At 28.8% G+C, this 15,252-nt stretch overlaps 1 protein-coding gene across 9 annotated transcripts in view; it reads right to left on the bottom strand.

Annotated features, from left to right (window-relative positions):
* sm (heterogeneous nuclear ribonucleoprotein L) overlaps nt 1-12,484 on the bottom strand; it is a 444,373-nt gene extending 431,889 nt beyond the window's left edge. For 4 of the 9 annotated variants that reach the window (XM_075312812.1, XM_075312818.1, XM_075312819.1 and 1 more), the window contains exon 1: nt 11,603-12,484. The gene's annotated coding sequence lies outside the window, so the exon portion shown is untranslated. The other 5 variants (XM_075312813.1, XM_075312815.1, XM_075312817.1 and 2 more) reach the window with 5 other exon arrangements.
* Between the last annotated feature and the right edge of the window lie 2,768 nt (nt 12,485-15,252).

Raw genomic sequence — 15,252 nt, 5'->3', positions numbered from 1 at the left:
TTATGGACCGATATGGACCAATTCCTGCACGGTTGTTAGAGATCATATAGTTACACCACGTACCAAATTTCAACCTGATCGGATGAATTTTGCTGCTCTAAGAGGCTCCGGAGGTCAAATCTGGAGATCGGTTTATATGGGTGCTATATATAATTATGGACCGATATGGACCAATTTTTGCGTAGTTGTTAGAGACCATATACTTACACCATGTACCAAATTTCAGCCGGATCAGATGAAATATGCTACTCTTATAGGCTACGCAAGCCAAATCAGGGGGTCCGTTTATATTGGGGCTATACGTAAAAGTGGACCGATATGGCCCATTTGCAATATCATTCGACCTACATCAATAACAACTACTTGTGCCAAGTTTGAAGTCGATAGCTTGTTTCGTTCGGAAGTTAGCGTGATTTCAACAGACGGACGGACGGACGGACATGCTTAGATCGACTCAGAATTTCACCACGACCCAGAATATATATACTTTATGGGTCTCAAAGCAATATTGCGATGTGTTACAAACGGAATGACAAAGTTAATATACCCCCATCCTATGGTGGAGGGTATAAAAAATCAACTCACCAGGAAAGAAAATTTAGGTTAATCGTATAAATTTGTATCTACATGAAGTTTTAATATTTTAAATATTTAATATTTTTCGACCAATGCAAGAAAATTTATTAGAAAAAAATTATTTGTGAAATAAAATTTCGTATTTTAGAAAGGAAAAAATTGTAGCTATGTTAGATATTGCAAAAAAGTCTTGAGCACCATACCAACCAAGTTCATGATTTACAAATTTTAGGAAATTTTGAACTATTTTGTGGAAAAGGTGTTTTTTTTTTAAATAAAGGAATTTAATTTAAATCAAAGGTTATAATCCTTGATTAAAGAAATTTTTCAATAATTTTTGGAATATGGATGTTTGCCTGCATCCTTTATAGTTGTGCACGTCTGTGATGTAATTTTGCTTAAAGAATTTTTTTTTTTTTTAATTTAAGGAAATAATCTTTAAATTAAATTAATAAAAAGCTCTTGTTAGTTCATTTAACATACAAAAGTAAAATTAAAGTGAAAAAAACACTCTCTTTTATTTAAAGTGAAAAAGCATAATATTTTCCTTGAGCTAAAATTGGAAGCTAAATTGGCCTTAGTGTTCTGGATTTTCCAAAATCGTCATATTTCAGGCTTTTAAAATCCTATGGATATGGGTAATTTTATAACGTAAACAAATATGAAAGACAAATTTAAGGACACATTTCTTTAAAATACAGGAATTTTAAATTTAATCTACCGTTTTAATTTTTCATCAAATTTAAGATACGAATCTTTGTGTACATCAAAGCCATAGAAAATTGTTCCTTAAATTAATTTCACAGAGATAATGAATCTTTGTATAAAAGACAAAAAGCTTAAAAACTAGGCTAAGGCTATGGTCACACTAGGCAAATATTTGACCAAAATGATTGGCAAACATTTTTCCAGAACCATTTTCCAAATATCAGCATACGGTTTTTGGAAAATAAACCTACAACGATTTTATATATCCAATATGAGCTAAAAATGTCTGTTGGTTTGGTTGTGGCGACGGATTCCTTTTTTATTGCTGCCCAGTGTGACCATAGCATAAGAGTTAGTTGGGGGATTTTAAATGTTTGGTTTAAGTTTTTGTTTTAATTTAAAATCACATTTTACTTTGAAGTGTGTGTGTGTTACAATCGCGGTTGTCATTCGTGCCACAAATAATCTACCAAAATGTTAAGAAAAATTCTACCAAACTTAAAAAAATTGCAATTTTATTTCTATGAAAATTTTCGTCAACATTTTATTGCTATAGAAAATCTATAGAGAATTTTGTCAAAATTTTATTTCTATAGAGAATTTTGTCAGAATTTTATTTCTGTAGAAAATTTGATCAAATTTTATTTCTATACAAAAATTTGTCAAAATTTTATTTCTATAGAAAATTTGGTAAAAATTTTATTTCTATAGAAAAATTTGTCAAAATTTTAGTTCTATAGAGAATTTTGTCAAATCTTTATTTCTATTGAGAATTTTGTCAAAATTTTATTTCTATAGCAAATTTTGTTAAAAATTTTATTTCTATAAAAACTTTGGTCAAAATTGTATTTCTATAGAGAATTTTGTCAAATCTTTATTTCTATGGAGAATTATGTAAAATCTTTATTTCTATGGAGAATTTTGTCAAAATTTTATTTCTATAGAAAATTTTGTCAAAATTTTATTTCTATAGAAAATTTTGTCAAAATTTTATTTCTATAGAGAATTTTGTCAGAATTTTATTTCTGTAGAAACTTTTGCCAAAATTTTATTTCTATAGAAAATTTGGTCAAAATTTTATTTCTATAGAAACTTTTGTCAGAATTTTATTTCTGTAGACACATTTGTCAAAATTGTATTTCTATAGAAAATATTAAAAATCACATTTTACTTTGAAGTGTGTGTCACGGTTGCCATTCGTGTCACAAATAATCTACCAAAATTTTAAGAAAAATTCTACCAAACTTAAAAAATTACAATTTTATTTCTATGAAAATTTTCGTCAACATTTTATTGCTATAGAAAATTTTGTCAAAATTTTATTTCTATAGAAAATTTTGTCAAAATTTTATTTCTATAGAGAATTTTGTCAAAATTTTATTTCTATAGAAAAATTTGTCAACATTTTATTTCTATAGAAAATATAGTCAAAATTTTATTTCTATAGAAAATTTTGTCAGAATTTTATTTCTATAGAGAATTTTGTCAGAATTTTATTTCTGTAGAAACTTTTGTCAAAATTTTATTTCTATGGAAAATTTGGTCAAAATTTTATTTCTATAGAAAATTTTGTCAGAATTTTATTTCTGTAAAAGAATTTGTCAACATTTTATTGCTATAGAAAATTTTGTCAAAATTTTATTTCTATAGAAAATTTTACCAAAATTTTATTTCTATATAGGATTTTGTCAAAATTTTATTTCTATAGCAAATTTTGTTAAAAATTTTATTTCTATAAAAAATTTGGTCAAAATTTTATTTCTATAGATAAATTTGTCAACATTTTATTTCTATAGAGAATTTTGTCAAATCTTTATTTCTATGGAGAATTTTGTAAAATCTTTATTTCTATGGAGAATTTTGTCAACATTTTATTTCTATGGAGAATTTTGTTAAAATTGTATTTCTATAGCAAATTTTTTTTTTCAAAATTTTATTTCCAAAAAAATTTTCTATAAAAAATTGAATTGAAGGCCTCTTTTTTTGAGTTATATTTTGCAAAATCTACCAAAACATCAAGAATTCTACCAATCTACCAAACAGTAAAAAATCTAGCAATTTTTGTAGAATTCTACCAGCTGTGGCAACCGTGATTATAATTGGAATTTTTAAACTTACGCCTAATTCACATCGCACTTTCAAAATCGACTTTAAATAGATTTCAAACGCCAGTTGTCCTATAAAAGGCCTTAAAATCATAGTTTTGGAAATGGGATTTCTTTCTAATTTTAAATTAAGGACAAATATTTCAACCCCGACTTTTATTTTGAGGCTAAAATCATTCTTTAGAAGCTTATCATAAATTCGGTTCTACTTACTCCAGAAAAAAAATAATTTATCACAAATGGAAATTTCCCGTATCTATAATTTGTTCCAGAGGAGAATGTACATACAAAGAAATTGTTGGAAGATACAACGCACAAAAATTTTTTTTTTCTGATTCAATCATGAAATTAATTGATCCAATTAATTATTTAATTCAATGTCTTCAATCGCGAAGGGATAGTATCAATCACAGTTTTAATTGGGCATAATTTTTTTTTGATTTAATTTGAAAATTTCAATTAATTTTTAATGGATTCAATAAATTTTTAATTGAAAGAAAAATCAATCACAAAAATGAATAGTATCAGTTAATTTTTTTAATGGATCAATTAATTTTTTAATAGACTTTCAATTAATTTTTTAATTGATACTATCATTTCTGTGATTGAAGATTTCAACATTGAACATTTCAATTAACAAAAAAATAATTGGGTCAATTAATTTCGTGATTGAATCTGAAAAAACAATTTTTTGTGTGTTCCTTTGTCTGTAATGCGAAATCAATACAGCGGATGCTTAAAAATATGATTTCCGCCATATGACAAGATTACTTGAAATTTATTTTTTCTAAGCCAAATTTTGCACAACACTTCCGCATCCTAAAAGAAAATTTTCATTGCATTTTTCCTATGTTTTGTTACCGGTTGATGCTTTAATTAAATTTTTTTAATTGATAATATATTGATGATATATTTTTTATGTGCACAAAATATTTCGTTTTATACTAAAAAATATAAGAAAAAGTAATTTTGCAAAATTATTGTTTATTTCTCTTTCGGATTCAAAAAGAACATGTTCATTAAATTTTGGCTGCGATTTTTTTGTTGGATAATATGTAAAATTTTAATACTTTTTTTAAGTGAAAATACTAGTATTAATTATATTTGTATGCACAGAAAAAATTTTCACGAAAATTTTTCCAATTAAAATCTTAATTGAGTTTTAAAAAATATTCAATTAAAAATTTAATTGATTCAAAAAAATTTTTTTTTAATTGAAATAAAAATCAATCACACAAATTAATAGTATCAATTATTTTTTTTAACTGGATCATTTAATTTTTTAATTGACTGTCAATTAATTTTTTAATTGGATCAATTAATTTTTTAATTGACTGTCAATTAATTTTTTAATTGATTTCAATTACACTTCTGTGATTGAAGACATTTCAATTAAAAAATTAATTCGATTAATTAATTTCGTGATTGAATCAGAAAAAAAATCTTTGTGTATATTTACAATATTACTTAAAAATATCTTAGAATAACGAAAAATTAATTTTGTCATTTTAATGACAAATTTCTTCACCACTACGAGGTTTTTCTATGACAAATATATTTCCTATAAATGCTTTAAATCTCATTTTGTTTCATCCAATATTATTTAAAAATTCAATAACATTCTTATTTCTGGCAACACTGCTTTAAGCGGAAAGTCAAACAGAATGGAAGTTTAGTAAAGATTATAAGGAAACAGGGATGAAAATAATTTCTATAGTGAAAACAAAAGGATGAGGATAGACCAACAGACGGAAAGACGGACAGAATAATTGTAGAGATGGATGGACAATATTATCAAGTGGTAGTAGTAATAGATGAATTAAAAATCTGTAATAACCCAAAAGATAAAGGATATGAAACAATGGGGGAAAAAATCAACGAAGCACAACCTTCGTTTGCAGGAAAAACAAAGAATTTTCCATTGGTTTTGGTTTGGATTTAAATTTAATTTCACCGAGTTCATAGAGAAAATAACACTTTTCATTAATAATTTTGGCTTATTATTTGTTGTGGGAATCTCACATATTTCAGTTTAGGTATTAAATGTCTCGTTTTTTATGGCTTTTATTTTCATTAAAATAAATAACAAATTGCTCACTGAATTTTTCAACGTTTTCACTGTTTATGCTCGAAAACTTACAACGAGGCAAAAAACACATTCACTACAACAATTTTTCGTTCCTTTTTGACTGTGTGTCGTCTTATTTTGTTTTCAGTTTTTTTTTTTTTTCATTTATTTGACAAATTTTTCAATGTTGGGTAATAATTTTCGTTTTGTTGTTTTTTTTTTTTATATTTTTCGTTCATTTCATTTAGAAAACTGATGATGTTCTGTCAAGTGACAGTAAAGAGTGAGAGATGAGGCTTTGGCTGCTTTGTTATTTTTTTTACGTTTGCTATGATAGACAGGCCAACAAATAGAGTAAAAAAAAAACAAGTATATTTTGTGTGAGGAAATGAAGTATGATTATTGTTGTTGTTGTTTTTATTCTAAGACCAATGTGGTATTTGTCAAATTGTTCACATAAAAGAAATGTCCATCGACATAAGGGAAAACATTAGCGTTTTTATATTTTTCTTTATTTCGTTTCAATAATTTTTGTTATTTTTGCTTTGCTATCTGCTTCTTCTTCTTCTTGTATTTTTCTTAGTTCTTCTTCAAATGCTTATAAAGTACTTTACCGTTTGTTGTTTTGATCGCGTGTATGGGTTGTGGGTGAATGAATTGGAAATTTTAGTTTTTCTGTTATTGAGAGAAAGAGAGAAACAAGAAAATAGCAGTAGCTGTGGCAGCAAACAAAAGCCAGACGACAACGGCAGACGACACAAGCAAAGCAGAGTAGTCGTCAATAAGAAAAGTGCGTAAGTTCCGCTTAACGTTTTATGCCGTTGTCAAATGTTTTTTTGTTTTTTGGTATGGGAGATATACCCTCTATAGTTGCTCTCTAATGTTTCAAAGAGACTTGTTAGGATACACAGGTTTTATACAAGCCCAAGAACAAACACAAAAATTCTCTGAAATGTTAACGCGCACAAGCCATGAAAAATCTGGCCCTATAACTCTCTAATTCTCTAACTACCACCCTCTGTACCAGTGCTGCCGCTACTACTTCAATCGAAGTATTTTGCTTCATTTTCACAAAATTTACTTCGTCACTCCTTCTTCCAAAAATCTGCTTCACTTTTTGTTCTGCTTCAAATTTTAAAATGTTTCCTCATATACGATGAACATAGCGGTTTTAATCATTGAACATATGCAAACCCTATTTTTCATCGCTGGAATGGCAACCCTTTATTTTTGCTTTGTACAAGTGTCAATGCGTGAACTGTGAAATTATGAGTAAATAACGTGTGGATATGTGATGTGCAAGATGAATCGGTAAGTATGAGGGCTATATACAATTATGAACTTGATATGGACCAATTTTGTGTGATTGGGGATCGATTTATCTGAGGGCTATATATAACTATAGACCTATATGGACCTAGTTAGACATGGTTGTTAACGGCCATATAATAGCACAATGTACCAAATTTCAACTGACTCGGATGAAATTTGCTCCTCCAAGAGGCTCCAAAACCAAATCTCGGGATCGGTTTATATGGGGGCTACATATGATTATGAACTGATATGGACCACTTTTGGCATGGTTGTTAAATATCATATACTACCACCACGTAACAAATTTCAACCGAATCGGATGAATTTTGCATCTCCATAAGGCACCGGAGGTCAAATCTGGGGATCGGTTTATAAGGGAGCTATATATAATTATGGACTGATATGAACCAATTCCTGCATGGTTGTTGGATACAATATATTAACACCACGTACCAAATTTCAACCGAATCAGATGAATTTTGCTCTTCCAAGGGGCTCCGGAGATCAAATCTGGGGATCGGTTTATATGGGGGCTATATAAAATTATTAACCGATGTGGACCAATTTTTGCATAGTTGTTAGAGACCATATACCAAATTTCTATAATATTTCTAATATTTCGATGTGTTACAAACGGAATAACAAAGTTAATATACCATCCTATTGTGGAGGATATAATAAAATGAATTCTATTGCTTTGTTTTCAAAAATGAATGCTACTTCAATTTTATTCAATCTACTCCACTTTTTTCCAAAATCTACTTCACTCAATTTTTCACTAGCGGCAGCACTGCTCTGTACACCTTGTTCTCTTGCATTTTACTCACATGCCAAGAGAATAATAATAATAACAAATAACGGTGAAAATAACAATTACACATTAAGAATAACAACAACATGAATCTCAAATGAATTAAAGTCTTGTCGGCAACTTAACGGTATTTTAGACAAAGTAAATACCAAAAAAAACGCATTTCATTAATATTTCTATAAATTTATTGTTGTTGCTGTTTTGTTTTAGACATCGCATTGCCAACGCCACCAACGGGTGGGTGTTAAATGGGTGGTTGTTTTTGTCTTATAGTATATACAAGAGAAAGGCATAACAATATAACTGTTGTTTGACTGTCGGCAAACACACACATACACGCACACACACCCAACTAAACACTTATGTCTCTATAAAACTTTGGAATCCTTTCTCTCCTGTTTGACATAGTGGTAGTTTCCTTCTGTCTCTCAAGGAAAAATTCTAACTGGATTTTTCTCATCAATGTGATGTTAAATAGTCAGTGTTGCCAATTACGTGATAGTTAAGATTTTTCTAATGTAAACTTCACAGTATTTGTTTAATTGAATTGAATTAAATTAAATTAAATTAAATGAAATGAAATTAAATTAAATTAAATTAAATTAAATTAAATTAAATTAAAATAAATTAAATTAAATTAAATTAAATTAGATTAAATTAAATTAAATTAAATTAAATTAAATTAAATTAAATTAAATTAAATCAAATTAAATTAAATTACATTAAATTAAATTAAAATAAAATAAAACAAAATAAAATAGAATAAAATAAATTAAATTAAATTAAAATAAACTAAATTAAATGAATATAGATTAAACTAAATTATAATAAAATAAAATAAATTAAATTACTTTAAATCTGGTTTAATTAAGTAAATTAAACTGATTTAAATTAAACTAAAATTTTTATTGGAATATTAAATGGTTAAATTATTATACATCAATCGATTCTGCGAGCACAATTAGAAAGCAAATAAAATTATAAAATTTTATTACATTTCGAGTGGACAATTGCCCGCCGCTTAATACAGTCATTGTGTACCGCTACCGCTGGTTGAAAACATATGTCGTTTATCTGCCGCAAAAAAAGTGACTTACATCAAAAGATTGTGGCTTTAGCATAAATTCCAAACAAAGGGCTTCTAAAAGGGAAAAATTTGTTTGAGAGTTATGCACCACAGTTAATGCCTTACGTGATAAAGAATATGATTCCAAAGCATCGTATTCAAGTTTAGAAAGAAGGCAAATTACCTTTTAACAAATGAATTCTCCGATAACCAAATTTTTGTCTCTCAAAGTCGACTTTACAAAAAAAATACACGCAAAAAAGTGAACTCTACATTTCACTAAAGTCAATTTAACTTTATTTTAATACATGGAATTATTATGTTAGGAGAAGGTCTTCTTTACTCTAATAATTTTTTGCCTTAAATTAACTAAAAAACAGTAAAAATTTTAATTAAATGAAGCATAAAATTCGTACTTCTCACAAAGTAGTTCATTATTTTTTCAAATTTGTAAATTTTACAAAAAAGAAATTTTAAATGCATCCATCTTGAGCACCGTATGGCACTAAAGACATTCTTGCAATTTAGAACAGCAATTTTTTCCTTCTTCAACAATTGCAACAAAATTATGTCTAATAAATTTTCTTGAATTTGTCCAAAAACGTTTACTTATTTTGGTGTTATCAGCGTTTGTAATACTGTTTAGTTAAAATTTTCTAAAAATAATTTAAAATTTCTAGAATTAACCAAACTTTTTTCCTGGTGGGTTCACTGTTTTTTTTTAGTGTACTTTCCTCCTGAACGAAATTGTAGACAAACGAAATTCTCATTCATTACCAAGAATTTTCTTTATGGCGTGATTGTGGTGAGTTTATGGCTAGCGACGCAATAATCTTTTTTTATTTGCTTTATAAGAATAATGTCTAAAATTTATTTCCTTGAAAAAGAAAACTTTTCTTTCAGTGTACTTAGTAAAAAATTCAAGCACGTTTGAAATTTATCGTTTATTCCTTTTTGACTAACATTGAAATTCAAAAATTGGATTTTTCCCCATATTCCCTAGAAGATATTGTTCTGATATGGTCGCCCTTAATAAAATTATTAAGAAATATATTTTAACGCCGTAGCTAAATAAATATTAAAACAGAATTATATGTAAAGGCCGGTATAAAGATCGCATTATCGCACTAAATGTCAGTTTTGCGCCGTTACTTTTCTTTAATAATTAATTTGAGCGGGAATAGAACTTTTCATTTGTTGCTTTGGATCAATATCCACCAAAATACAATAAAATTTGCCAATAAATTATAATTTTATTTTGATTTTACAGATTTATTTTCGAACTTAATATCCATTTCCAACCTACTTTAGGAGACAAGTCCCCTTGACAAATCGGTATAACACGGAAGAAAAGCTTCCAAATGTGTTTTTAATAAATATCTCTATAAAATAAAAGAAAAATATTCAATTATTATTTATAATAAATTTTTAATGAATGTTAATTCGATCATTGAATGATGAATAAATTACATTTTTAATCGAATCTTATAAAGTAATTTCAAAAATTAATCAAATAAAATCGTGATAAAAATTAGGAATACTTCCATTGACCATCTAATCTTTTTCATATATGCTTTTATATCTTTGTTTCATTTTCTTTAAAAAAAAAAAACTATAAAAACAATCCTTTTTAAATATCCCAATAAATATTAGTTTCATTGCATTGCTTTCTACCGAATAGTTGGAAATATTTTGTTTTTTTTTGTAGTGATTTCCTATTTCCTCTAAAATTGACAACACTGATTCCCGACTGGCAATTCCAATTTTCTCTGCTCTAGCAACAATGGCTACAGTTACAGTTGTTGGGGGAGTACAAGTTGTGTTAACTGGCATTGTTTGCTACTCTCTCACTCTCAAATAGGAATTTTTGTCTCACAATAAAGGGAGAGTTATACAAATGCATTATGGATATGAGGGAAAAAATGCTGGGGATGTTGTTTATTAGTTTTGGGTGGTGGTGGTGAGGGGATTATTATAGAAATTTGGAAGTTTTTCCTTTTAACAAAAATAAAAAACAACAAATGGAAATTGAATTTTTGCAAATCATTATTGTTCTCTTACTTTTTTGTAGATTTAAAAAAGTTTTCGTGTTAACTATGTGTTTATGTGAGACAACATTTATAAAAGCAGGCGAGAGGGAGTTGTTTTTCGCCCTAGTAGGCATGCAAACAAGTTTTTCCCTAGAGCAAAAAAAAATCAAAACTATGGCGAAAACGCCATGTTTGCCAAAACCCATATCTCTGAGTTTCATAAATTTTAACTAAAAGGTTTTGTATTTTTAGAAATGGATTTTTCACAATATATGTGATTAATCATATTGACAATTTCCTCTTACTGTGATTATGAACTTTTCCCCGTTTTTATGAATTAAATGAGATTTTTCTGACCCTGTTTCTTTCTTTGTGTTTTTTTTTATTTTCTTATAAGCGCACGTCTCAAAAACCATGACACTGCACTACTCACTCTCTCTTGGCTTTTCTTCACACTTTCACTTAATTTAAAAAAAAGAGGGGACCACTAGATTGTAAGATACCCCCCACCAAAAAAATGAAATGGCAAAATCAAATTGCAAATTTTGCATTACATTCGCCAGTAGCAGTAACACAAAATAAATTAACAATTATCACCATTTGCTGTAGTTGTTGTTGCTGTTGCTGTAGTACTGACAGTTCCAACTTTCGAATTACATGCACTTTGATGGTAAATGCAGCGAATTAAAGAGACAATTGAGAGGCCAGAAGGACGAAGGTAACCGACGGCAACTACTACGGCAGCTTTGTAAAGTTAACAAAAACAAAATTTATATGAAATTTTTTTTTAGTTTTGTATTTTTTGTTGTTTCTTGTAACTCGTATTTCTTGATTTTTGCCTTCTCTGTATTACAAGCTTACATATATACACTCACACAAACACTCTTACACCTATACTTTTCTCTACACTCTTTTAGAATTTACCTTTTTTCTCTACTTAATTCTTCTTCTTCTAGCTTGGCTTGTGTGTGTGTGTTTTTTTTTTTTGTTTTACTTTTGTAAAAATCAACGGCGTTGTCAATTATTTTGCATGGAAAACGGAAATACTCCAACAAGTCTGGCTTTATATAGAAATTCGTTATTTGACACTTAAGTTGGCGTTGTTGTTGTTTCTCTTGAAATTCTTTTCCTATTGGATTGGCAATATTTTTTTTTCGCCGTTAGAAACGATTCTTGTTTGTATGCCCAGCACGAGACGGTGGTCAACTACAATGGCTACAATATTACCATTCACTTGTGAATAAAAAACACACAATTCTTTTTTATTTCGTTTTCTGCCTTGTAATTTTGTTTTCTACCTTTTTGGTATAATTTTCCTTTCTTGCTTGAATTCTTAATTTTTTCCTTTTTTGTTTTTGTTTCAATGGTGGTTGATTTTTTGTTTTGTTGTCACTTCTTTTTCTGCTGATTTGCGTTTGTTGTGTTGTATTGGTTGGGATTGTTGCTATTGCATGCACACCGAAAATCATATACACACACACGAACGACCGTAAATTACATTCACGCTAAACTACCTATGGCTGGCTCTTATAAATGAGATGCGATGTAGTTTTCTTTTGGGACGTGTACGTCGTACGTATTGTACTTGTTATTATTGTACCGACTACCGATGACGCGGGGCGACAATCCACAAGAATTGTAAGATTGATAGAATATTTGTGATTGGTTAGCTTTGCTGCTTGGAGGTTGGTTGGCTTGTGTATTTCTTTTTGTTGTTGTTGATTTTATTTTGCCTGATTTGCTTGGCTGCCTTTTTTCGGTTTACTTGATTATCCGCTAAATACCGTTTCACTTCAAAGTACAAATACGTACTGAAAATAATTCAAGTAGGTTCAATTTGAAAAAGAGAAAATTTCCACCGTTCTGCTTACAGCGTCATCCAATTTGAAAAACTCACAAGGCAAACAGCAATGGCAGAGCAGTTAACGGCGACAGAGATCTCTGCTATCGTTGCTTTAGCATACGTTGTGTTTTTCTTACTCTCGTTGCCAATGTGGCATAGCTTTGTTAATATCAATTAAAAGATACAAAAAAACAAACACTCATGCGTTTGCTGAAAAGAGTGTGTGAGAGGGTGGATAGTTTGCATGGGTGAGTAAGAGAGAGAGAGAGGAAACCTGGTGTTTTGGAGCATAACAACACCGTAATGGTACTTATGTTAACCAATAACATTATGTTAACGAATTTTACATGTTATTGCCAATGCAATACTCTTTTTAGCCTTTTCTAATTGGCATGTAATTGAACTAAGCAAGCGTAGTTTAATTACGCATGGCTTTTTATTTCTGTAGACGTACTCAGTTTAATACAGCATTTTGATTTAGTTAAAATGTCTCTCTTAAATAATTCGATAAATATTATGGTTTTCTTTGATGCATATTATCATATTATATACTGGCTTCTTGTTCCTGTTAGTGGAGGGGGTAGGGAACCGCCTGTTAGTTGCTAAACGTTTACATTTAATTTCAAATATCAGTTACGCCAATCTCGCACAGTGGTAGTTAGGTAGGTATAGTGACAGCCCGATATTTCAGGTTCAATTAGACTAATCAGTCAATTGTGATATCACAGTGGTACTTAAGTAGAAAATATTTGCCAAGAAGACAAATTAAAATATATAGATAAGCAATTGAACAATTGTCTCTAAAAATTTTAAGGTACTTTGAAAGAAAATTTTTGAGCATTAAAAAAAACTTTGCTTGTCTACAATTGCATTCTTCAGAAAAGAAAAATATCCTTTCAGTGTGGAAATTATTATATTTTCAATGGCAATGAGGAAATTTCCTTAAATTTAATACGGTTTTTGGCGAATGAACTAAAAAATTTAAAATAATTATAATTTTACTAAATCGTATCCAGTGTTGGCAGTAGAGGTGTGCGCGTGAATGAAATTTATATCACACTCACGTACATTCACGAAGCAAAATATTTATTCACGCACGCTCACGCACGATACGTGTCGTAGCCAATCCCACTCACGCACATTCACGAAATGAAAACCAGTACTCACGCACGAAATACTTTTAAAGACTCACGTTCACGCACGATTCACAACAATTCACGCGATTCACGAGACTCACGATAACGGAAATTAACCAAGGTAACAAAATTCAAATATAGAATACAGTTCTAGAGTTAAATTAATTTCAGTTAAAATATGAGCGTGAATTAAATCTTGATTATTTTCGTCAGCGTGATTTTGCAGAAATTTTATTCACGCACATTCACGAACCGATTTTATTTCTCACGCACTACATATTTATTTTAGTCCCATTCACGCACATTCACGAGAGTTGCTTTAGATTTTCTTCACGACTCACGTGATTTACGCGTGTCACGAGAATTTCGTGTCACGCGCACACCTCTAGCAGTATTGGAGATTTTTCAACAAATCGCGGATAATTTTGCATGGATGGGGACGAAAATTTTGAGTTGGGGTCTTGAGGATTTGGTTGGGAATTTCCAGAATTTTGTGGGGAATTTTCGAAATCTTTCTGTATACTAAATAAGGTTTAGAGTTAGAATCTACATGCTTTAAGAAGTACAGCGAATCTTCAAATTAAAAACAAACAAAAAATCATTTTTTTTCCACGGTATTTATTTGGGGCCCGGGAATCTGCTCGATGTGTTGCCCCCTATAGAATAGAGTTCATATCCATGTTGACCGAACTCCCGGTTTTATTTTTCGGCCATTTAGAACACTATATGAATACGATAAAAATTACTCTTTATACCCATATTTAATTTATCGGATGATATTTTGACAAAATTTTATTTCTAGAGAAAATTTTGTCAAAATTTTATTCCTATAGAAAAGTTTGTGAACATTTTATTCCTATATAAAATTTTGTCAAAATTTCTATTCCATAGATAAAAATGACTCTTTATACCCATATTTAATTTATCGGATGATATTTTGACAAAATTTTATTTGTAGAGAAAATTTTGTCACAATTTTATTTCTATAGAAAAGTTTGTCAACATTTTATTCCTATATAAAATTTTGTCAAAATTTCTATTCTATAGAAAATTTGGTACATTTTTTATTCCTATAGAATATATAGTCAAAATTGTATTCCTTTAGAAAATTTTAGCAAAACTTTATTCCTATAGAAAATTTTGCCAATTTTTTATTCATAGAGAAAATTTTGCAAATATTCTATTTCTAGAGAAAATTTTGTCAAAATTTTATTCTTAGAGAAAATGTTGGCAATTTTTTATTCCCAGAGAACATTTTGGCAAGTTTTTATTCCCAGAGAAAATGTTGCCAATATTTTATTCCTATATAAAATTTTGTTAAAATTTTATTTCTATAGAAAATTTTGTCAAAATGTTATTTCTATAGAAAAGTTTGTCAACATTTTATTCCTATATGAAATTTTGTCAAAATTTCTCTTCTATAGAAAATTTGGTAAATTTTTTATTCCTATAGAAGATATAGTCAAAATTGTATTCCTAGAGAAAATTTTGCCAATTTTTTATTTCTAGAGAAAATTTTGCCAATATTTTATTTCTAGAGAAAATTTTGTCAAAATTTTATTCCTAGAGAAAACTTTGCCAATTTTTTATCCCTA

This window comes from Haematobia irritans, chromosome 5 (genome assembly GCF_050003625.1).
Source record: "Haematobia irritans isolate KBUSLIRL chromosome 5, ASM5000362v1, whole genome shotgun sequence".
NCBI classification, from domain to species: domain Eukaryota; kingdom Metazoa; phylum Arthropoda; class Insecta; order Diptera; family Muscidae; genus Haematobia; species Haematobia irritans.
The sequence above is the reverse complement of the archived record's forward strand: the minus strand, read 5'-3'. Positions and strand labels throughout refer to the sequence as shown.